This window comes from Aedes albopictus, chromosome 3, assembly GCF_035046485.1.
Source record: "Aedes albopictus strain Foshan chromosome 3, AalbF5, whole genome shotgun sequence".
Taxonomy (NCBI): Eukaryota; Metazoa; Arthropoda; class Insecta; order Diptera; family Culicidae; genus Aedes; species Aedes albopictus.
The window spans coordinates 407110743-407134326 of NC_085138.1; the positions used below are offsets into that span (position 1 = coordinate 407110743).

Consider the following 23584-nt stretch of genomic DNA (forward strand, 5'->3'; position numbering starts at 1 on the left):
CCCGCATCTCCACTTGTTCTTCGCGAATAAAAATTCATGAGTGTTTTTGTTTTTGTTTTGCTTCATACTCGTGAAGCAAGCGGGTGCCAATAAACTCACACACGGTTTACTCTCGGCACCGTGAGTAAACCGTTTGTTGCTTTTACACTCGCGAGTTGATTCACGATGAGAGTGTTTCCATCTCTGCATGCAGATTCAGAGTATCGCATTATCTCAAAACCGTTAAAGAAGCCAATTCATTCCGATGTACTAAATAATCAATGTAATCACGATTCCTATGTACGATTACATCGTTTTGATGTGAAATCTTTTGTTCTTATGTGTACATAGTCCGATGTAATATCCATGCAACAGACGTATTGATCGGGTTGCAGCAGTTTAGATGTAATATTACACAACAGTTTTTTTCTGTGTGAGGTACGGAAAACCGAATACCTACACGGTAAAACATCCACACTCTGATAAGAACTGATTGGCACTTGAATTCGCACTACTGTCTAATCAGTTTGTTATCAATGGATCACTAATGTCGAATTCGTTTATTTGCACCGCCTGCACCGCTTTGCCACCGGGTGTAGCAAACTTGCACCGAAACCGTTCGCTTATTCGCAGGTACTGTTCTGTTTTGACACCCGATTGGCACCGGTGCAAGAAAATGCTACACCCAGTTTGAGCGCGGTGTAGCAGGTACAAAGCTAGTTTTACCAATACATGTATATCGCTGAACTTGTATCGTGGTTTTGTTTTGATAGGAATGATGATTTTCTCTTCGGCATTAGGTAAACAGTTTTCTTGGATAAGACGGGCTTGGTGGTCTAGTGGCTACCGCTTCTGATTCGTATGCAGAAGGTCATGGGTTCAATCCCTGGCCCGTTCCTTTTCATCCTACTTTGTATCTTTCTATCCACTTTATCTCTCGCTCTCTCTCTCTCTCTCTTCTCTACATATACAACTCATGTATATTCATATGTTCATAGCCATCGCTAGAACCAGAAACGAATTGGAAAAAAGTCGTTTCCCTCCCTTCCAATTTCCACTCACAGCACAGTGTATATAACGCCTACAAGTTATGCAACCAAAGCGTGCTGTGCCGCTTGACCTTATTCACCTCATTCACCACACAATCTATCACCTTACGAACACTATAAATAATTCCCTATCCATGGATCGCATCACCGACCCAACAGTGACTCCCAGATCTCCCATCCTTTCCGTCTAACAAATACCCCAATCCGTGCTGGATGTGGGGATGCAGAGGTGATCTCGGTCTTTAGTAGCAACAACCAGCACACTCTAACATTCCTTTCCCTTCCCAACTGACTATAAGGACGTGGCCGGCGCTGGTATTGATCCAAAATGTATGAGCTGCTAGAATTGCACTTTGAGAATAAGTGGAGTGTCCCAGCCCTTATTCATTTGGATTTCAGTGCAATTGGTACCAGCTCAGATCAATCACGGAGGAGCAACCATTGACATGTATAGTCAGATTTGATCGTTGATCGTTTGATCGGCATTAGGTAAACAGTTTTCTTGGATATTCGTTTATTTTGAGAAGTTTTAATTTCCAAAGAGCAAATCTCGGCGATTAAAAATTATTTAAACTTGATCGATGATTATCACGTCTTTCAACTTCTGAGGAATCTTAAAAATTTATCAGTAACATGAAATTTCAAAGAGTTGATTCAACGTATATTTTTCCCATCACTATTTTTGTTTTTTTTTTTTGATTATCGCAAATATGTGGATTACTTTTAGTGATTTTAATCATTAGAATTTTCTGTCGCATGGTGATCTATGATATATGAAACATTGACGTAATAAAGTTTTGATAAGCCCAGCATAGAATAAAAATCTAATAATTCAAATTGAACTGAAATATCATTTTGTAGGTACAAACAGTTTTAAAAACCGTAAATTCTATTTCTTTTTTCTTACAACAAATATAGAATTTTTGAATTACATTGAAAGTCAAGCAAATGTCACTAAAGGATGGTTAAAGCGTTTTAAATATAAGTTGCGTTTCAATAACGTTATGTTTTAAAAAGCATTTATTAATTTTCCTTTGAAGCGAAACGTTTTCTATTGAACTGCCTTTAACATTGTTGTGTTAAATTTGTGCACTTAGATCGTTTACAACTGTATGTTAGCATCCTTTTTTTTATTGGGCAACGGCATTTGTTAAATTCTAATAAGTTGCTTTTAATTGAAAAATTATGATATTACAATCAAGGTTGCGACCATTCATTTGCAAAGATTTACATTCATTTGCTATTATCTCAGTTCAGAAGCATGCTATCGAAAAACAATATATGGATGAATTTAACCTTGTAGTTTTATCTGAAAGTTTGCCGAATAACATTAGGGTCGCACACGCATTCCAAAGTCGTGAGCGAGCTGTGAACGCAACTTTCCACAGCGTGAATGAAATTTACATTCATCGCGTGGAGAGTTGCCTTCACAGCTCGCTCACGACTTTGGTATACGTTTGCGACCCTAATGTTATTCAGCAAACTTTCAGATAAAATTACAAGGTTAAATTCATCCATACATTGTTTTTCGATAGCATGCTTCTGAACTGAGATAATAGCAAATGAATATAAATCTTTGCAAATGAATGGTCACAACCTTGATTACAATAATTTGAAGAAGATAAATAATGTAGCAGTGTTTAAACATTGGATAACAATTTTCAAGTAACAGTTATCATTACAAGTTTATCATGTACAAGTGGATTACTGAAAACTTTTAAAATTGTTCAATTGTATGTAGAAAGTAAAAAATAAATAAAAATAATTTTATTCATCACGGAAATCATGAAAACATTGATTATGTTTATTTTTGATATCCTTTATTGTTTCCATTGACGCTCTCACGCGCTCTTACTAATACGCTAATACCATCATAAGCTGTCAACAAATTGCACCGAAACCGTTCGTGCAGTGCACCGTCGCGAATAAACGAATTCGACATAAAATAACTAAAACGGCCGCTATGAAATGAACAGGTAGCGCCACCGTAGCCTTGTGTGTTTGACGTAACTCGACTGCAGTCACTGTGTTTTCGTCCATATACGGTGCTGCTTTTGTTTTGATGCGGTGAGTAGCGGAAAAGTCGGCTTCAATGATCCATTAAATTTCATTCGAAAAAGAACATTCAATGCCTCTTCAATTTTAATGAAAATCCACTTCAATTTGTTGTTGACAATGTTTTGATTTAAAAAACTAGAATAAAAAAAAGTGTTCATCACACACAGATTCGACATCAGGACCTTGAGATTCACGATCATCTGTTTTCCCACTACACTACTTTACATCTGTTAGAGAGGTGCGCATAGAAGCGAAACACTTTCTACCACCTGTCATCTATATTTACTTTCATGTCCAAAACAGCCATTACCAAACCAATAGATTTTCACTTTGTATCGTACTGCTCTATACAGTAGTGCAAATCGAAATGATTTCCATTTAATTTCTCCGGTGGGTTTGTTTTGGTTCTGTAATCAACACTTACAGCATTGCGATTTCAAAGGAAAAACATTCCTGATCATGTTGATTTGGATCTTGAATAGTTAATGGATTTTTCCCTAACATCGAGCGTGCAGAATTTTTACCGTGTACAACTTGAATGAGGCATTAAGTAGCCCTGCATAAGAGGTAAAATACCAAGGGGGAGTCGCTGAGCACATCTGTACTTGCGCCAATTATTTTCAGTTTGCCACCGGGTATTGAATTGTGCTTCAGTGTGCCCCGAAGTGCCACTGCTTGATGATTCAGATTTTGCTTGGCAACTACCAAGACAACCAACTGTTTGTTTTTATTTTGCAGGTCAAATGCACATGGTTGCCTAGTTTTTTCATCCAAACTCAAGTGTCAAAATTGTGCCTCATAGAGTGCCTCGGTGTGCCACACAGCGTATATATATATAAGATTATATATAAGATTATATATAAGATTATATATTATATATAAGATTATATATAAGACGGTGTGCTTGGCACCTCTTGGCACAACGTTCCAAGCGACTAGCCCCTTGTAAAATACCTAAATTCAGTAACAAATTTTGAAAACGACGTATAATCAATGCTGCACCATTGATTATACGTCGTTTTCAAAATTTGTTACTGAATTAATAACTGGTCTGTATTCTGTGCATAACACGTGAATAATGACATCAGGTATGACAATACCTAAAAAATAATCGGCGATTTTTGCATACAAATACAGTGACGATTCGTTCGTTGAGAGCTCGTTAGATGGGCTGTCTCGATGGTTGAATGTTCACTGGTTGGGGCAAACCCTAACTAAAAAGCACTGTCAATGTCAAAATAGATGGCAAAACGAGTTTGACGTCTGACCGCCGTCGCATCACAGCTCCTGTATACAGAACGTTTACGCAAGTGTGTGAGTGTTCCGTGACGTATTTCTCGTCTCTTGCGTATGTCTAGAGCATTTTGATCTGTTGTCAGTTGCCCCAACGAACGAACACGATTCGCTAATCGGGGCGCAGTCGTGACCCAACCAGCGAATCCGGACTGTAGTAATTTTTAAATAAACCTCAAGCAGTCCTCAACACCAAACCAATAACTCGCTGAGGTATTTCATCAATGCCTAAAAAATACCAAAGTAAGTTATTTTCAATACCAGGATAACCGACCAATACCTTGTTTTGATATATGATGCCTGTTTTTGGTATACTGCAGTTTTGTGTCAGTTATTTGTTCCTGCTCGGATAGCAGCGGCGTCATGGTCGCGATTTTTTCCGCAGTCAAGTTCGCAGATTGTGAACGATACTCGGTGCCCACTTACGTAATTTATGTTTAGTCCTTTACTGTCAGAGCTGTCAGATCAGTGTAACACGCTAAATATAATTTACACGGAAGGCAATTTACACGAAAAAAAATACACGGTTATGAATATTATTGGGAGTGGACAAACAAAATTTGTTCATTTTCTTTGGTACATCGAGGTCTTGAAATTAGTACTAGGTAGGTAAATTTTATTAATAGCAAAAACTAGGGTGCGAGTCGAGAAACGAGTTCATTGCTTGTTTAACCCTAGTAGGATTTTAGGGTCATTATGACCCTGACAGGCTTGCTGAACGTACACTACGCTATCGTGGCGCGCCTAGCCTAATATCTTAGCACATGTGGTACTTATCCAGTAGAGTTCGACCTACCACAGGAAGGCAAATCGTAGAAGAATCATCTCGTCTCCAGAATCGCCTTACTCAACGGAAAACTCCGTTCCTGAGGCAGTCTAACTTTGAGGAAAATTTGGAAATCTTGTCGCCAAACTCAACGGACAGAAGCCGTTCCTGAGGCAGTTCACCTCTAGGGCTGAACTTGGTAATGGTGTCGCCTAACTCAATGGAGTGAATCCGTCCCTGAGGCGTCCCTTGGGCAGTCCACTTTTGAGGTGAACTGCAATATTTTTCGCCGAACTCAACGGGTTGAATCCGCTCCTGAGGGAGTTTACCTTTAAGGTGAACTTGAATGAAAATTGTTTCGCCTAACTCATCGAATGGAACTCGTTCCTGAGGCAGTCCCTTGTAAAGGAACTTGATTTTTGTAATGTTTTCGCCTAACTCAACGGATGAAAATCGCTTCTGAGGCAGTCCACTTTTGAAGTGAACTTCGATGTTTTTTTTTTTCATCTAAATAACACAACGGATTCAGTCCGTTTCTGAGGCAGTCCCATGCAAAAGAACTTGTTATTTTTGTCCGATTCAGGTAGAGCAGGAAAAGAGTTCCTTTTTGATGATCAGCTTCCCTTGCACGTCTTTTCACAAACAACGGATCTTGATTTTTTCATTGTCTGAATCTCCAAAATCGCTGAGTCGTCTTATCAAACGTTCCGATAATGGGTTTGAAGGCTCAAAAGCAAACGGGGTTCGTTCGTCGCCAATGTGGTACTTAGCCAGTTGACGTCTCGAATAATAATAATTCCAAGAGCTCGGCCTACTAAAAGCGGTCTTCTCACTCCACCGGGCCGGGACCGTGCCGGGTCCCGGTCATCGATTTCTTTTTAACGATATCTATGGCGTGCTTCTCACTAGCCCGGCCAGGGCCCGACCGAGCCCCGACACGGTGTGGTGTGAAACACGCCACAGTAATCGCATGTAAGACATCGATGACCGAAGGGCCCATATAGCCGAGGCGGTAAACGCACGGGTATTCAGCACGACCATGCTGAGGGTGACGGGTTCGATTCCCGGTTGGTCCAGGATCTTTTCGTAAAGGAAATTTCCTTGACTTCCTTGGGCATAGAGTATCTTCGTGCCTGCCACACAATATACGCATGCAAAATGGTCATTGGCAGAGGAAGCTCTCAGTTCACAACTGTGGAAGTGCTCATAGAATACTAAGCTGAGAAGCAGGCTTTGTCCCAATGAGGACGTTACGCCAAGAAGAGAGAGAGAGAGAGACATCGATGACCGGGGCACCTTAATGATGTACTAAACTACCACAGCACAGATAACAGATGTTTATCCTAGAACAAAATTAGCGCAAAACGTGTGTAAAAACTGGAAAAACCATGCATCTTGGTCACTGTTTTCATCTATACAACGAATTGCTGCAGTAATTGGGGTTTTAAATTTACAAAAATGTATTGATTTTTTGATTTTATTCGAAAGAGTACCTTTTTCTGAGCCACTATGATTTTTTTCAGATTTTTAGAACTTTGTTTTGGTACCTAAAATCAATTTCAAAGATATTTTTAGAAATCACCTTTTGACAGCTGGGCAACTGTTTGACAGCTCCGCCCAGTACAAACTGCGACGAGGGGTGATTCGACAAATCGCTCCCATACAAACTTCAAATTGATTTTTAAATAGGTTCCCGGGCGCCAAAATACATGAAAATTTGGATTTCGGATCAGTTTGACATGCAGATTCAGAATATCGAATTATCTCAACATCGTTAAAGAAGCCAATGTCATTTGCACTCAAGCGCTATGAATGCGATTGTTGCGCCATCTCTAAATGGTTGCCAGTTAGGTTTCCTCATTGAGCTCATTTCAAATGAGAAGCGATTCCCTGTCATTTGAATTAGTTGTCATTCAAATGATAAGCTGGGCACAAAATACGAAAAATCTGGAAGAAAAAATCCACCAGATTGAAAAATTATCGGATGTCGCGTCAAAGTCAGGTCAAATTTTTTAGAATGTTGGAACCACATTGGCTAACTGTTGGGTCTATGTTGTGTTTGGTGGCCAAAGTGAAAACAGGTTTAAGGACAGACTTTTTAGAATCCTGAAATGGCCGCCAAAATGGCCGACTTTGGCACCTACTCACGATTTTGAAGGCACAAATCTCTTCGTAAACAAAACCAGCGCAACTGAGCTTCTCATTTTAAGCTTATTGGGCTTTAATCACAGACAAACAGACGTTGCTCTTAGAGGAAATTCATTAGAACTTTTGCCCGATGTCTTTCTATCACCTATTCGTAGAACCGCGCAAGACACTGTCGGTCATGATGGCTTGCGATTTGACCCAAGCAACCAAAAGTTCGGATAAAAAAGCATGTTTGGGCTTAATCAGCTATTCGAAGGTATATGAATAGCATTCTATTCAGCTCACTTTTTAAGTAATTAACCGAACTTCAGTTCACAAAAAGTACACTTGTGTCGCTGAAAGGAACGCTATTCAGCTTAAAAATGATCTTCGGAAAAATGAAAAAAAACTGTTTAGTCCTCAAAAGTAATTTATTATTAAGAACCATTAGTTCATGTGGAATCCAAATTGACTAATACCTTGAAATAATGTTTGATGTTTTTTACTTACTGAGATTTGAACTCGGGATCTCCTCGTTGAAAGTCGGTGCCTAACCACTACTCCATGTATGTATTGTTATGCACTGTGGGATTTTACTCAATGTGCTGGTATCATATAGTAGAGCTCAATCAGGTTCGCGTGTGAACTTTCCCTGAACTTGGAATACTTTTTGAAGTCGAAAGTTCGAAAGAAGTTCACATGGAACTTCTTGTGAACTTACGCAGTTTAACATTTTCAGTTTGTTGTGGTTCGCAGTGCAAAGCAATAAATTAAGGCCAGTGTATCGACTTCAAGAAAAGATTATAAGTTTTCAGCTTGGTTTTCAGTGAATACGATTGCGTCGATTACCGGTGCGCTGCAGTGACAAGTGAGGCGGGTGTGAAAACATCCAGCAAAGCTGGAAAATTTTTGTGCGCAGCCGAAAAACCCCCGGCGGCATCCTGGGGGGAACAGTTTTCCGCTGCGGGGGCAGCCTCTGAGCCACACAATACGGATCCTTTGCGTTGATTACAAGTAAGTACGTTCAAATATTATAGTGGAACAGAGTGTACTTGTGAAATTAACACAAGCTGTGGCTGGTGGGATCGATTTCTGAGTGATTTAATTGAATGAGAACTTCTCCCCGGCCCCGCTGTCGCCGAAGTTCAAGTGAAGTTCACTTTTGGTACGGTTAATATTTATCCAAACTTTCAGTAGTAAGTTCAAAACAAGTTCGAAACAAGTTCGGAACGGATGATTTCAAGTTGTTGGAATATGTTCAAATGAACTATATTTGAATTTTAAAGGCACGCAGAAGTTCAACATGAGTTCGGTTAATATTTGATTGAACTCTGTTTTAAAGTTCAACATAAGTTCTTTTTGAACCTTTTTTCGACTTTAATGTCGTTTTGAAGAGAAGTCAAAAGCTTGTACATGTACTTCCAAGTTCATAAACAATACAAGAGTAACTTTTTGGAGAATTAAGTTCAACGAAACCTGGAATTGAACCGAACTTGAACTTCTGAGTTCGTTCTTCAAGTGGAATCCGAACTTTTGGTTGCTTGGGGACGTTTGTCTAACACAGTGGTTTTCAACCTTTTTCAGTCCGTGGACCCTTTTGGTATTTTTCCTGAACGTCATTCCCCCTCTTCATCGAACAGTTCCATAAAAATACACTGTAGTACACTGTAGACTCTACCACGCACACTACTAAACAAATCGCTGGTAATTTTCATTTACCTCACTCAGCAACGAGTACATTGGCAAACGTCAAAGCGATCGAACATTAGCGCCTCTGGTGGAAGTATCACGGATATCGAATGAAATTTAAAGTGATCGTTCAATTCATGTGCCTAGTCGTTTTGAAGAGTGTCATGTCTGTTTGTCTGTGCTTTAACAGACAAACTTTGTGACAGCAGTCGCGTTATGTCATACACACGAGGCTACGGTGGCGCTATCTATTCATTTAACAGTGGCCGTTTTAGTTATATATTTTAATGAGCCATTAACGAGAATCATCCAACATTAGAATGAGCTCTAGCCAATTTCCTCACTTATTGTAGAAGACATGAACATGATATGATGCGCTGGCGACCATCTATGAGCGATTTTGTACATTTTTGCGCGATAATCTTCAGCAAAACTCAGTTTTCTTTATGCGTACATGAATAATAATAGAGATTGCGCTTTTACGTCGAAGAACTGCGAGTTAACACAAACTTGAGTCAGAAGATGCCTCTGTTTGTTGAAAACTGCTTAACACTCGATTAAAAACGAAACGCGAAACTATATATAGTATACTTGCCATTACTTACCTAACGGTACCTACTTACCCTATCGCCCAGGAACTGTTATTGCGCAACAATAAACTACAATTTTTGTTGATTTTTAGATTCCTATATATTATGCTTTAGAACATTGATCTTCTTCTTCTTTTTGGCGTAACGTCTCCAGTGGGACAAAGCCTGTTTCGTAGCTTAGTGTTCTATGAGCACTTCCGCAGTTAGTAACGGAGGGCTTCCTCTGTTGTCAATGACCATTTTGCATATGCATATCGTGTGGCAGGCACAAAAATACTCTTTGCTCAAAGAAGTCAAGGAACTTTCCTTTACGAAAGGTTCCTGAACCGACCGGGAATCAAACCCGTCACCCCCAGCATGGTCATGTTGGATACAATTGAGAATTGATCATATCTTTGCTGAATAGTTCAACGCAAGGAAGTGAATTGAAATTCAGTAGTTCGATGCCATTTTGTAGACAGTTTTTAAAATTACGAAAAAATACCCGTGGTCATAGAACAATAAACCACAGACGTAACACCAGTTTATAAATAAGTATAAAAAAGGCCATTTCGGATATAAGAGATACGACAGATTTCTGGTTCACAATCTTGTCTCGAAAACGGTTTTATTCATATAATATTCCTTACAGTACGATTTGATTATTTTCACATTTAGTCTAAGTCGGTTTCTCGCATTGATTTCAAAACCCTTAATATGTTTGTATAACTTATGTCCTAACAATACGTATGCATAAAGCATAAATTAATTTAAAATCGGTAAAACTCACTGGTGATCAAAAACTCGATCTTAAAGGATTAAAAGCGCACATGAAAATGCGTGTTTTATTTATTCACTGGATGATTGCGATCCTCTTCATTGACAATTATTTATCCATTGCCTTCTGCTACATAGCTGCTACAATGTTGACTATAATCATCATCATAATGTAAATACACAGCGAAAAAAATCTCATTTTTAAAAGCTTTCTAAAACGGGATCTTGCTCTTTGTTATTCTTATTTCGTTATTTACATGATGTGAGTACGTGGTTTGTGCCTATGCGAATGAAGTCGCCTCAAAATGTCAGTCCCATCATAAATAATGTCTGAGCTCTCCATGCTAAATAGCTTCTGCGCTCTAAATAAGTTAGTTTAAAGCCAAAATAGTCTTATGCTTATGATCACGTTTGCTGCTAGCTTGTTTTTTATTCTGCTTCTATAGTCTCTGTGTGTTTCTGCGGTGGTTACTGTGATTACTACATTTGATGTTCTGTTACGGTGTGCATGGCCTACTGCGACGATGTTTTCATTACCATCAAATAATATCTCAAAAGCCGAGAGCAAGTACGGTTTCGAACCGGCGGTAGTAAAAGTATCTACCAATGTGCTTTTTATGCGTGTAGTTCTCATTGTTCTAGCAAATGACTATTCCAGGGCAATCGCCTACGGGTTGGTCTTCTACACCGGGGGTAGACCAACGACCTACAGTGTGATTTCAATTTTCTCTTCTGAGATTTATCAATGTTTGAACATGACCGTTTTGTTTGTTTTGCATTTCATTAGCCTACGAACTGGTTTGGCTCCTCCGCTTAGTAAAGTTTTTTTTGTTACTGTTTACTTACAATGGCGAGCACGTGGCGTTCGAGCCGAGACGCGGAATTCATTGGCATGTTTGTTTATTGTTAGAATAGTATAGCGTGGAGGATGCATTACTGCATTAGCTAGTGTAGTGAGTATTGATTTGAGTATTGAACGGCAGATTATATGTATATTCCTTATGATATTTTCCCTATACAAGAATGTAGAAAAGTTAAAAGTGAGATTCGAGTTTCAAAGACAATTTATTTTATCTTATCATTAATTTAAGAGTTGGTTTATTTAAAACAGTATTTCTCAGGAAATAATTGTGCTATTGAACAGTCTTTTGATATTACGTGACACCATTAATATATTGATATTTCGATGTCCAAGTATTTGTAAAGTTTGTATAACAAATGCAAACAAATACGAGTCTTGTATTAAGTGGAATGAATCAAATCGTTACAAAAATACAAGTTCATTTTCGAACATGACAAATTATTGTGTGTCGGTTATTCAACGCTAACCTAGAAATTATCTCCATTAAATTTTCGAGGGAGTCCCCGTGCACCGCAGTGAGCATTGATTTTTTGATTGGCGCCCAATTATGGCAGCACGTTGACGAGAGTGTTTGGATCTCCGCCTGAAACGTGCGGCATCACCTACTTGGATGTTTAGGATTGAGTAATCTTGACACCTTTCTCTCCGTGGCGTGGTTGGCATTTATTTCGAAAACTCTGCTTCTGGCTTTTTGTCGTTAATGCGCGAAACCAGGTGTCATTGACGTTTACAGATTTTAATAGTTACACCTCAATCTACCAATTATCAATTAAAAACAAATGTGAAAGACAATTTTGGAAAACTATAATTTATGACGTTAGAGCAATGTATGTAATTTCCAATGTGTTTTTATCAGAACGATCTTTTACTCTCATTGATATACGAATTAAGTTTCTCAGACATCTGTCAAAAACTGCATATCTTAGCAGAAGCAAGCTGAAGACAAAGCCAAAGCCGCCGCTATCCGTCTCCAGGTTCAGTTCGTCGTGAGAGAGAGCTTCTACTTATCACCACGGTACCGCTGAAAAATACTCGCGAATCGGTTCTGGCGAATGCATGCCGAAATGATGATAAATATGATGGCATTATGAATGGCTTGCTTTGGTTGCCTTCTGTTGGCTCTTCCTGAACCAAGCCAAATTACCATGGCTTGCTAAGTTGGCTACTGGTGTGGTGCCGTTGTCTGCCATTATTATTCGTGGCGTTCGTAAAGCTCCATACCTACTTTCATGCAGGCCGAACCGAGCGTGCCAAAGTGATGAGTGCGAGAAGAGTTTTGCCTCACGCCGAATGTTATTATCATTCGTTTCGGACTGGCATGCTGCTTTTCTTTTTTTCTCCTGATATGCTCGTATTTCGTACCCCTACGTACACGATTTTTATCTTACCCAAAACGTATATGATAGTTGTTGATTTGGTTGGGCACGATCAATTATAATCGTATTATGTCATGTCAGAGAACGCTCTACAATAATGTATAGTGAGCGTAATCCATCTTGATTAGTCCCGTTTATCCGTCTGGTCGAACGATGTTAGACAGAGTAGAGGAAACCATGCTTGTCTCAGAAATTTCACCTTAGATTGTGATGTTTTGGTGTGGTTTTAATTTGGGATTAACTTACTCTTCTTTTATTCAATGCATTTATTCAATATTTTGTCGCATTTTATGCCATTATTATTATGAAACCAGAATGCTTTATAAAAAATGTTGGTACAAACATTGTGCCTATAAAAACAGCAACAACTAATATGCACTGACCTTTACAAACTTGTTCAACCCAAGCGGCTTAAAATTAAGAACCTTACTCTCATGAGATGAATTTTTATCTAGTTACCTGCGAACTCGGTGTTTGCTACTTTCAGTACAAATGAAATTGCAAACTCGCGTGTCATGCCTCGAGCATGTGTGCTTGTCATCAACGCTCGGTGCCATACTCGTCTCTGAACTAACTGTTATTGGTTATCACAGTTGGGTTTTTAAATTTTGAAAAATGGATTGATTTTTTGATTTTATACAATAGAGCAGCTTTTTCTGATTCACTATGATTTTTTTTCAGATTTTTAGAATCTTATTTTGGTACCTAATATCAATTTCAAAGATATTTTTTGAAATCACCTTTTGACAGCTGGGCAACTGCTTGACAGCTCCGCCCAGTACAAAGTGGGACGAGGGATGGTTCGACAAATCGCTCCCATACAAACTTCAAATTGATTTTTAAATAGGTTCCCGGGCACCAAAATTGATAAAAAAAAATGGATTTTGGCTCAGTTTGACATGCAGATTCAGAATATGGAATTGTCTCAACACCGCTAAAGAAGCCAATTGATATATCTGTTGGAAGCATCAACAACAGGAAGTAGTCTAACGTTCGGTGTATTTATCTCAGATGAACTTTTACCTTACGGATGCCTCAAACAAGTCATCGCATACTGCACTTCATAAAGTCTGGCGTTCGATTTGAACAGGTCATATGTTTGCTATGATTGTTGGCAGTGATGCTAATCCTCATCATATCTTCTGGAGCAATTTAGACTTGAGATGCTCGAGTTTGATGGAATACTTAACCCTAGTAGGATGTTGAGGTCAATATGCCCCAGACAGGCACGCTGAACGTGTACTACGACGTCGTAGTGCAAAACACCAAACATCTTAGGAGGGTTAAGGAGTACAGATGTGGGATAGGCAACCGTCCAACTTTCATAGTATCTGCTTGAGATAAAGTGTTAGACATAACGCTTAGCTCTATCAGAACTATGTAGTCATAAGATAACGGCATGATTTAGGTGAAGAATCTGCGATTGAGGAGTTCAGACTGATTTTATTGCGACCGAATTTCATGGATACTCACCATCCATTCATACTACAAGCTGTGTAGATGATGTTATAGATGTCACATCGTCCTTCATCATGCAAGCTTTTGAAGGAGCTGGCCTCTGCGATCTGTAAAGACCACAAAAGGAACCCCTTGGTGAAACGCTGATCTGGCGAAGCTAAGGAAGCAATGTAGAAAATGTTGGAACAGACGACGTTCGGTTGGATCGGAGGCTTTCAGGTTTGCTCGCAAGGCCTTCCAGAAAGCTCTTAGGTCTGCTGAACGGATCCGGCTGGAAAAACCTTTGTAAAAATGTTTCCAGTTTGAGTGAAGTCAGTCGGTTGAACAAAATCCTTGCAAAATCTAAAGATTTCCAAGTGAATGAAATTCATTTGCTAGATGGCAATTTCACTACCATTGATGAGTAAGTTCTGGAATGCTCATTCAGCACTCACTTACCCGGATGTGTAGATATTACATCTTTGAATGAACCTGACGTCTTTTCTTGTACACTCAGGCAAATAAACCTAAGATTATCATAAGGTCTAAGTTATGAAATGGCCTTTAAACAATTCATAACGGCTGGTACGATTTTCATAAGGTCGATCTAGGACGCAAAATCGACTCACAGTTTGGTTTTTATACACGTTTAGCAACACGATATTCTCAAGCATTGATAGCCGCGTGGGTTGGGCACGAGCTCAGTGATCTCGACGTTCATGGATCGATTCCAGTCTGCGTCATTTTACGATTTTTTGCTCTTTTCATAAGTTTATCTTATGTAATTAGGTCATAATGAGCATGTTCAATTTTCATAAGGTATTCTTATGGCATCCATACTTTACAGTTATGGCTAAATTTCATAAGGTATACTGATGAATTTCGGTAGTTTACTTCGCTGAGTGTAGTTATGATTCTTTGGCTTCGACGCGGAGTATTGTATCTATAGAATCGATTGAGTGGCTTTACTCCTTTCAAATGTGGCAGACGGGATTTATTCTATTTGGCTTTAGAAGGTATTTGATTATATCAAACATGTTTTGAAAAAAAAATCTACTTGTTTGCAGTTTTGCTGCAGGGTATGTTTACAAACCTTGGCGGGATATTACTGTAAAGTTCATTCCGCAAGTGGGTAGTGCGTCGTATGAAGAAGCAAAGAGTTTCAGGCCTATCAGTTTAATTTGTTTTCTTCTGAAATACCGCGAAATTCCGTGATGTTCATCTGGCCAACGCGCCTCTCCATACAAACCAACATGCCTACAAACCTGGTAAATCCATAGACTAAAATCCACTGTGACTCTTTTACACAAGGTTGTTTACTATTTCGAGAAAAAATTTGCTCAAAAGCTATCCTGCTTGGGTGTTTTCTTAGATATCGAGGGTGCCTTTGGTATATCTGCAATGATTTCCAAATGGATTCATCAAATGCTCAATAACCGACATCTCTTCTCGAGACTGCGTCAAGCAGCGATTGTGAAATCGCTAGCTTGTTGATGCCCTGAAGGGGGAGTCTTGTCGTCGCTTTTGTGGAATCTCGTAGCAGATACGCAACTCAATAATAGCGGTTTTCCCACTTAATATGGTTTTGCCGACGACTACCCAACATTGTTAGTTGGTATGTGCAACAACACTCTTTTCGGTCTGGTACAAAGCGACCTTCAGGCAGTTGAGGGATGGTGTTGCTAATATAGCCTTTTGGGTAATCCGAGTAAAACATCTGTTGTTCTTTTCACGGGAAGGCAGAATCGTAATGGTTTTCGACCTTTGCGTCTCTTTGATTTTGAAATCGATGTGACTGTAAGTAAAGCACGTTGGAGTGTTATTTTTGATTCCAAGTTTGAGTTCAGAATCAAGAAAGCTTCTATGGCCCTCGGGCAATGCCGGTGAACTTTTGGTGCAACTTGGAGTCTAACACCCAAGTACATTAAATTGATTTACACAACTGTTATTCGACCATTATTGGATAATGAATGTCTTAGGTGGTGACAAAAGGGCAAAGTGAGAACGATTCAATCACAATTAGACCATCTTCAAAAGATGTGCTTAATGGAGATGTCTGGAGCGTTCTCTTCTACTCCCACGGCAGCACTGAAAGTTCTCTTTGCGTTGCCCCATTGCACATTCATCTCAAACATGAAGCACTTTCTTGCACTTACCGTTTATGGATGCTCGGTTTACTAGAAGAAACTCTTGAGAACGGCAGATCAACACACACCTCGTTGTTTCCACTTTTGATGAATATGAACAAAGTTGTCCTTGCTCCAAGCGACCTTACATTCGCTTATACTTTTCCATATAGGACATTTTCCACGGAATTCCCTTCCCGGGAAGAGTGGACATTAGCGTGGTTCAAAAAATCGTTTTTGCTCCACACCGCTTATTAGATTCGTAACCAGATTCTAAGCCATCTCCCAAAAATTGAGCTAATTTGGTTGAAAATTGAGAGTGCACAAGCCCTTCAAAGTTTGTATGGGAATTACTATGGGAAAAGGACGTTTTTCATTCAATTGACCGTAGCATTTCCCCAGGTGCCCTAGAGTGTTAGTTGATCCTTGGCAGTCCTAGGCTACTCTATCACCTACAACTTTGCCGAAGACCACATTCAAATCGGACGTCTCAGTAATTAATTATCGATTTTTATCCAACTGGAGAAACTTTAGCAGTGATCGTTCAGCTTCCCAGCAGGCAACATTGCTGCACATGGCGCCAAAGATAGCACACAGAAATCATGGCTACTATGTTTCAAGGCAAATTGCAGTGATGCCCATCGAATAGTGTAATCATCATGATGAAAGATTTTCATTCTGGACAAAAATCAATAACTAATTAATGAGGCGTCCGATTTGAATGTGGTCTTCGGCAAAGTTGTAGCTGATAGAGTAGCCTAGGACTACCATGGGTCAACTAACACTATAGGGCACATGGAGGAATGCTACGGACAATTGAATGAAAAGCGACCTTTTCCCATAGTAATTCCCATACAAACTTTGAAGGGCTTGTGCACTCTCAATTTTCAACCAAATCAGCTCAATTTTTGGAAGAAGGCTTAGAATCTGGTTACGAATCGAATAAGCAGTGTGGAGCAAAAACGATTTTTTGAACCACGCTAGTGGACATCTGGTTATCTGATGAGAAGTACACTGCCGTTATAAGCCCAATTGACCCATGTTATATGAGAATCTCATATAACATGGGACAATTATGCGTAGAACGGTAACAGAGGATATTCAAAATACCTGGGACAGGTGAAATTTTCACTTTTCGAAAAATGTTCAACTAGCTGGAACTTTTCGAAAAGGGCGTCAAATATTCTCAAATTTTTACTGTAAGTTCATCAACTAGTTGTGCATCGCTGGTCAAAATTTGGAAAAGATCGGACTCTTTTCTAAGAAGTTAAAAAGATTATATTATAGTAGAAAAATAATCTATTCGTTATAATTTTCTTTCGCGTAAATAATTTTAAGTTTAGTCAAAAGTTTTTAATAGCTCATTATATTAGTCATAAGTGATCAAAATTTCATGGCATTCTGTTTGTTGAATCCGGATATATAACAGCTCAAAGTTGGCTATCGAATAATTATACCTTTTTCTAGAATCTTTATCATTTCGTGTAAACTTATCCGATCTTTTCCAAATTTGGACCACTGATACACAATTAGTTGATGAGCTAACAGTAAAAAATTGAGATTATTTAATGCCCTTTTCGAAAAGTTACAGCTAGTAGAACATTTTTTGGAAAGTGATTGGAAAATTTCACCTTTTCCAGTTATTTTGAGTATCCCCTGTTATTTAGATGGTATTGTATGCTACACTGACGGTTCCCTTCTGAAAGATCGAGCAGGTGCTGATGTACACTCTGGAAAGCTAAGACTATTAGTCTTATTCATTTGGTAGACGCTGCACCGTTTTCAGTCCGAAATCTTTACTCTTATGTGCGGAGAGCAATCAGCATTTCAGCAGCACGTAATGGACTTCTATTCAGATAGCCAGGTTGCTATTGAAAAGCTTCGACCTAGATCGAAACTAGTTATCGCTTGTCAGACTCAAATCGAGGAGCTGAATTCAGCAAATGCTGTTCACCTTGTATGGGTACCTGGCCATTCTTTCATCGCTGGAAATGAAATGGCTGATGAGTTTACTTGAACTGGAGCATCACATGATTTCATTAGCACTGAATCAGCTATTCCGATATCAAAGTGTTGGGTTAAGCTTCAGATTGACACCTGGGCTGCCACTCAGTACAAACAATATTGGAATAGTTTGGAGTCATGTCAAACAAAACTGTATTGTACTGTATTGAGTCATCTCCAGGGGTGGCGAAGTATCTAACAAATCTGTCTAAGCATAATTGCAACATGCTGGTCAAAGCATTGACTGGCCACTGCTGACTCAGCTATCATATGGCGAATATGCAGCAAGATGACACATTTGTATATGATAGCTGTGCATCAGCTTATCGAACATCGTGTCATATGATATTCAACTGTCCAGTTTTTGCGCAACTGGATTTCCGAGTACTCGGCAAACACCAAAGTAAACACTTATTAAGTGAAACTGACTTCAGAAACCTGAACCTTCAGGATGTTCTGTTGTTCTTGATCCGCTGCGGTAAAGAGCCATTGGCTCTCTTTACATTTTATGCGTTATCACAGTGCCCTTTTCAGGGCACTGTTGGTTTGAACCCATTGTGGTACGCTTATGCGTTATTACTGTGCCCTTTTCAGGACGCTGTGTTAACCCGTTGTGGTACGCTCATGCGTGTATGGCGATCCTATTCCCTTACCTATCCTTCTCCATGTCCCATTATTTTTTCCTTCCCTTCTCCCTCAGGTAAATGATGAATAGGCTCGTGTTCATGGCGATGGCACAAATTTCCCAAATGGAGGAGTACGTGCCTCTGGAGCCGACCTACTGATACCTGATACCATCTCGGGAAGATGATAAAAAAGACTATCCATGAGACAGATGCGATCAGCTGTCAGTTGAACACAAAGGAATTTGTGAAGCATCGACGACACTTGACGAAACTTTGTTAAGTTGTATTTATACTGTGTTTACATTTCTAGCTGTCACTCCCATCGCGGTAAGTCGCTATGGATAAGCATATAGTCTCTTGTTCATGGTGATGATGGCACTAAAAAAGAAGGTCCCTTAACGATTCAAATATACACAAGTAACAGAACCAGCTCAACAGCAAAGCCAATGTTTGCTTAAAAGAGTTGTTTGTTCCACTTTTATACAGCAAAAATGTTTGTTGGGTACTTTTCTCCCGTAAGCCCAGTTTCGAGTTCAACAGGAATCGCTCAAGAAACTTCTTGACCGGTTCCTGGCAGAAACTTTCTACGGTGACTGCCATTTGGACTGTCATTTCTTCGCAACTGCGTACTGCGATCGAAGAAAAAACGGTTTCTTGAGCAATTCAGGCAAAAATTTCCTATGCATCAAGATAGGCTGAGAAATTCCTTCTGATCTGCAAACAGCCCTGTAAGCTCAAATGAAAAGAAGAAGTGGATTTGACGTTGGATTCATCCCAGGGGGACGACACAAGTTTGCGCAACCCAAAAAAAGTCAGAATCTCTCACAAAAATTCCACTGAAAGCTTATGCGGGTTTTCCGTATTTTTTTTTTGTTTTTTCGGCTTTTTTTGGGATATTTCGGCTTGGGAAAACTAACCTTTTCCCAAAATGGAGGAGAATGTGCCTTTGGAGCTGACCCACTGAACGGTGTTTAGAGCATTAAGAAAAAGTTAAAATCTAAGTTAAAATGACCATTGTTTACGTAACATTCACGGATTTACCCAGTGGAGCGGACCTAGTGTAGTGGTTAGAACACGTGACTATCACGTCGAGGACCTGGGATTGAATCCCACTCCCGACAGATTCGCAAAATGTGAGTTCTTACTTCGGAAGGGAAGTAAAGCGTGGGTCCCGAGATGAACTGGTCTCGTTAATACAGATAAAAAACGGATTTACCTGACATCGAACCTATCAGGTAGACCCATCGCTCATTGAGTGTTACGCTAGACTTGACTGAAAATTCTCTCACACGCTAAGAAAATGTTACTCTAAAATGAGTAAGATTCACACAAAACTGAGCTAAACTGGAACAGCTCAAAAAATGAGTAAATTGCATTTCCAGCGATTGCGCTGGCCCAAGTGCAAAAATCCAACTGGTTTAAGCCGTATAATATTCTTCGCATCATCAAGAATATTATACGGCTTAAACTGATGATATTTTCGCACTTGGGCCAGCGCTATCGCTGGAAAAAAAATTTACTCAATTTTGAGTTGTCCCACTATTGCTCGAAAATGAGTGAATTTTCTGACCGTGCAGAGAAATAGAGATAAAAAAACGGTTCTCTTTCATTTTGTGGCGGTGCGGTGGTTTGTGTTCAAATAAAACCGAAATGTATCCAGAAGCCATAAACATTTTCGTCGTCGATCGGCTCACGATTCCAATCCCAATCAGGTAGAAGGGACCCATCAACGGGTCTTTTTTCTTCGACCTTATGGTTCATTGTGGTACGCCGGACGCGACCGGCAGATCGGTAATTAGACACATAATAAAGGACGCAACAATTAACGACACCGCATGCCTGTCGGCATTCGTTCCTTCATTCGATTCCGGCGCCCATCGGGGAACTCCGCAAAGAAGATGCCTACTATGACGATAGATTAAATTTCGTTGAAAGTTTCTGTCGCCATAGCAATGAAGACGATGACGATGGATCACTATCGAAGCGATACTGCCATGGCTAATTAGATTTTTCGTCATTTCACTGTATCGTTTCTCGAATTCCATGCGAACGGAGAAATCGAATACATCGTGATGGCGTTACGAAACGTATATGACTTTGCTAAAATTATGTAATTTCACGCCCGATTCGATTTGGGTTAGCCAGCTTGGCCGTGGTGTATCGGCATGCATATGGTGATAATTGTTTTCTCTATGGTCATTTTCACTCGACGAAAATGCATGCATTATTACGTTTCCTGCCCCCTACGGACAAGAGTAAGCTGGAAGGTTCTCTTCTCGATCCTCGTTTATATGCCTATGGAGTCTATAGAGACCTAGTCACACGGTCACGAAAGGCCTGATTTGAGTGGGTGTGTGAAGCAGCCTGATTTTCAGTTTCCGGCAATTATGTGTGCAAACGTTACGAAAGATGTGTTATTCGGGCTTACTTGAAATGACCGACATCGAATCTGTGTAGACAGCTCTATTCCAACGATTGGCGGAAAGCTGGGTATAGGAAAACCGCAGACAAAATTGGAGATTAAATTACAAGCATCTGTGGTGGAAGATCAAGCATTGTTGAGAGTGGGGCTGACAACGAAGAGCAGTAAATTGTGCGGTCACAAATTAAATTTGAAGTAAATCTTCCACAGTAGACAATCGATAGGAGTAAGATATTTAACATCGGGAAAGTTGGCCAAAGTTTGTTGATTTGCATTTTGCTAAGATAATTTTGTAGTTACTTCACATCTTAAATTTCAAATACTGCATCTGACGACTATGTGTTATAAAAAAATGCCAATCGTGTGTGGTATTTTGCATGAATTTCTAGAATGAGTTTTATTATTTTGTATGACATTTGATCAAATCATTGAAATATCATATGTTTCATCGTGAAATAATTTTATAATGAAATTTTCCTTATGTCTTTACTCAGGTCATTAAAGTGTACGTACGTGAAACTTCAGAAACCTTTATTTATTCTAAGGTTGAAGGATATGTTTGATATAATCGTCATCATTGTAAACTGAAAAGCAGTTTTCTCGTTCAAAATTGAAAATTTTGCTTTGAAAATGTATTCACTGTACTGCATTCTCCACCCACAATACAGTGGACACAATTTCAAAGCGAAATTTTCAGTTTTGAACGAGAAAACTGCTTTTGAATTTTCAATGATGGCGATTATATCAATGACAAATCCTTCAACCTTAATGGCTGTCTCATACAAATGTTGCAGTTATAAAACGCCTATGGTAGATGGTAACAAAGGGCCACAGAGCCACGGCTGAACGGAGGGCGAAAGGAAGTGCAAACCCATGTCCAAAAGCATGAGAGAGTTGATCAAATGCGCGGTGAAATTGATTATCGCTCTCTGCCTCTTAACATTCGGTTTCCTTTTAAAAGTGGCGCACGGTTGAATGCTTGTTACGATCCAAGCAGGCGTATTTATATGTGTGTCCGGTGGGAATTAAAGGGAGAATGTTGCGGACAACAAAAGGCAAATTTCTCAGTACTCGCTCGGAGAACAGCTCTCTCGGGAGGATTGTTGAATTATTAAAGATGCCTGTCTAATTGGATAATTGTGCATCCCCTCTCTTCGATAAGTCTTGAGCTGCTGATTGATACACCTTGTTGCGAAATAAATTAGCGCAATGACCTTCTTTTTGTACGACAAAATTTCATCAAGCGACCAAGAAAAAAGTCTTTCGTACCACGCCGTCGCCACATCACAAAATTTCTCGGCATGCTTCGATCGATTTTACATTTTCATGCTAATTATTGCCGCGCATTCGGATTAGATTATTCCATCCGTCAGTAAAGTTAACCGTGAACTCATGAGGCAAAGAACGAAAGATGTGTGGAAACGAACCGAAACCGTGGTTCCATCGCCGGCACCGGCACAAATCTACCCAGGAGATCGAGATCGAAGAAAACCCATAAAGGATCGGGAAATTAACCCTGACATTAAGAAATTAATATTACTAATTCGATTCAATTTGTCCATGCGCGTATCGGGAAAGAATTCCGCTGTGTCTCCGCATGGGTGTTATCGAAAAATATTTTAAACGAACGCTTTGATGGGCTACATTTAAAACAGGAATGTCCAGTATCGGTGCGGTCGTTTTTCGGTTCATGAACCGACCGCTTTTTGAACACTTTATGGCCTTTTCTTATGGTTTTGGTAAATATTTGAGCGTGTGAAGCAGTTTTATGGATTTGATATGCGATATGAGAGTTAAGGTTCAGGGATTACCTTTTATGATAAAGTCAAGATCATTTTGTATCGTGACCCAGGTTGATGAAAGCTAAGCTCATTAGCATCTCTGAGAATCCCAATCGATTTGGAATCGTAGCCTGCTTTGCTCTTTGACATAAATACAGAAGAACTAGCTGTCCCGGCAAACTTTGTCTTGCCAAGCTGTGGTGTTTTGACAACTGTTGAGCTCATAGCATCACCGCACTCTAGATTGGTTTCATATCGATCGTGTTGATCTCCTTCCCAGCTCATAAAAAATCAGCATTTTGTTAATTTTCTTACTTTTTTAGTTAATTTATGTAACTTTTTTTTGCATATAAAGACAGCCACCTAGAATACGAACCATGCAAGAGTGATCCTGATCGGTTCAGCCGTTCTTGAGTTTTGTTGCCTCCAAAGGGACTTCAAACTCATTTTTATATATAAAGAAGATAAACAATTATTCAGTATCATAGTTTATTTTTTATAGAACTCATTCCAGTATCGTAAAAGTCTACTTTTCCACACTGGAAACTGAAATGAGTTGCATGATGAAAAAGAGTGGCGTGATGTTCATAATGCAAGTATTTCGAGTTACATCATGAGCATTATGCAACTCCAATGAGTTGTA

At 39.5% G+C, this 23584-nt stretch overlaps 1 protein-coding gene across 1 annotated transcript in view; it reads right to left on the reverse strand.

Annotated features, from left to right (window-relative positions):
* LOC109403726 (sodium-dependent transporter bedraggled) overlaps positions 1–23584 on the reverse strand; it is a 358384-nt gene that overhangs the window by 167506 nt on the left and 167294 nt on the right. The gene's annotated exons all lie outside the window — the stretch shown is intronic.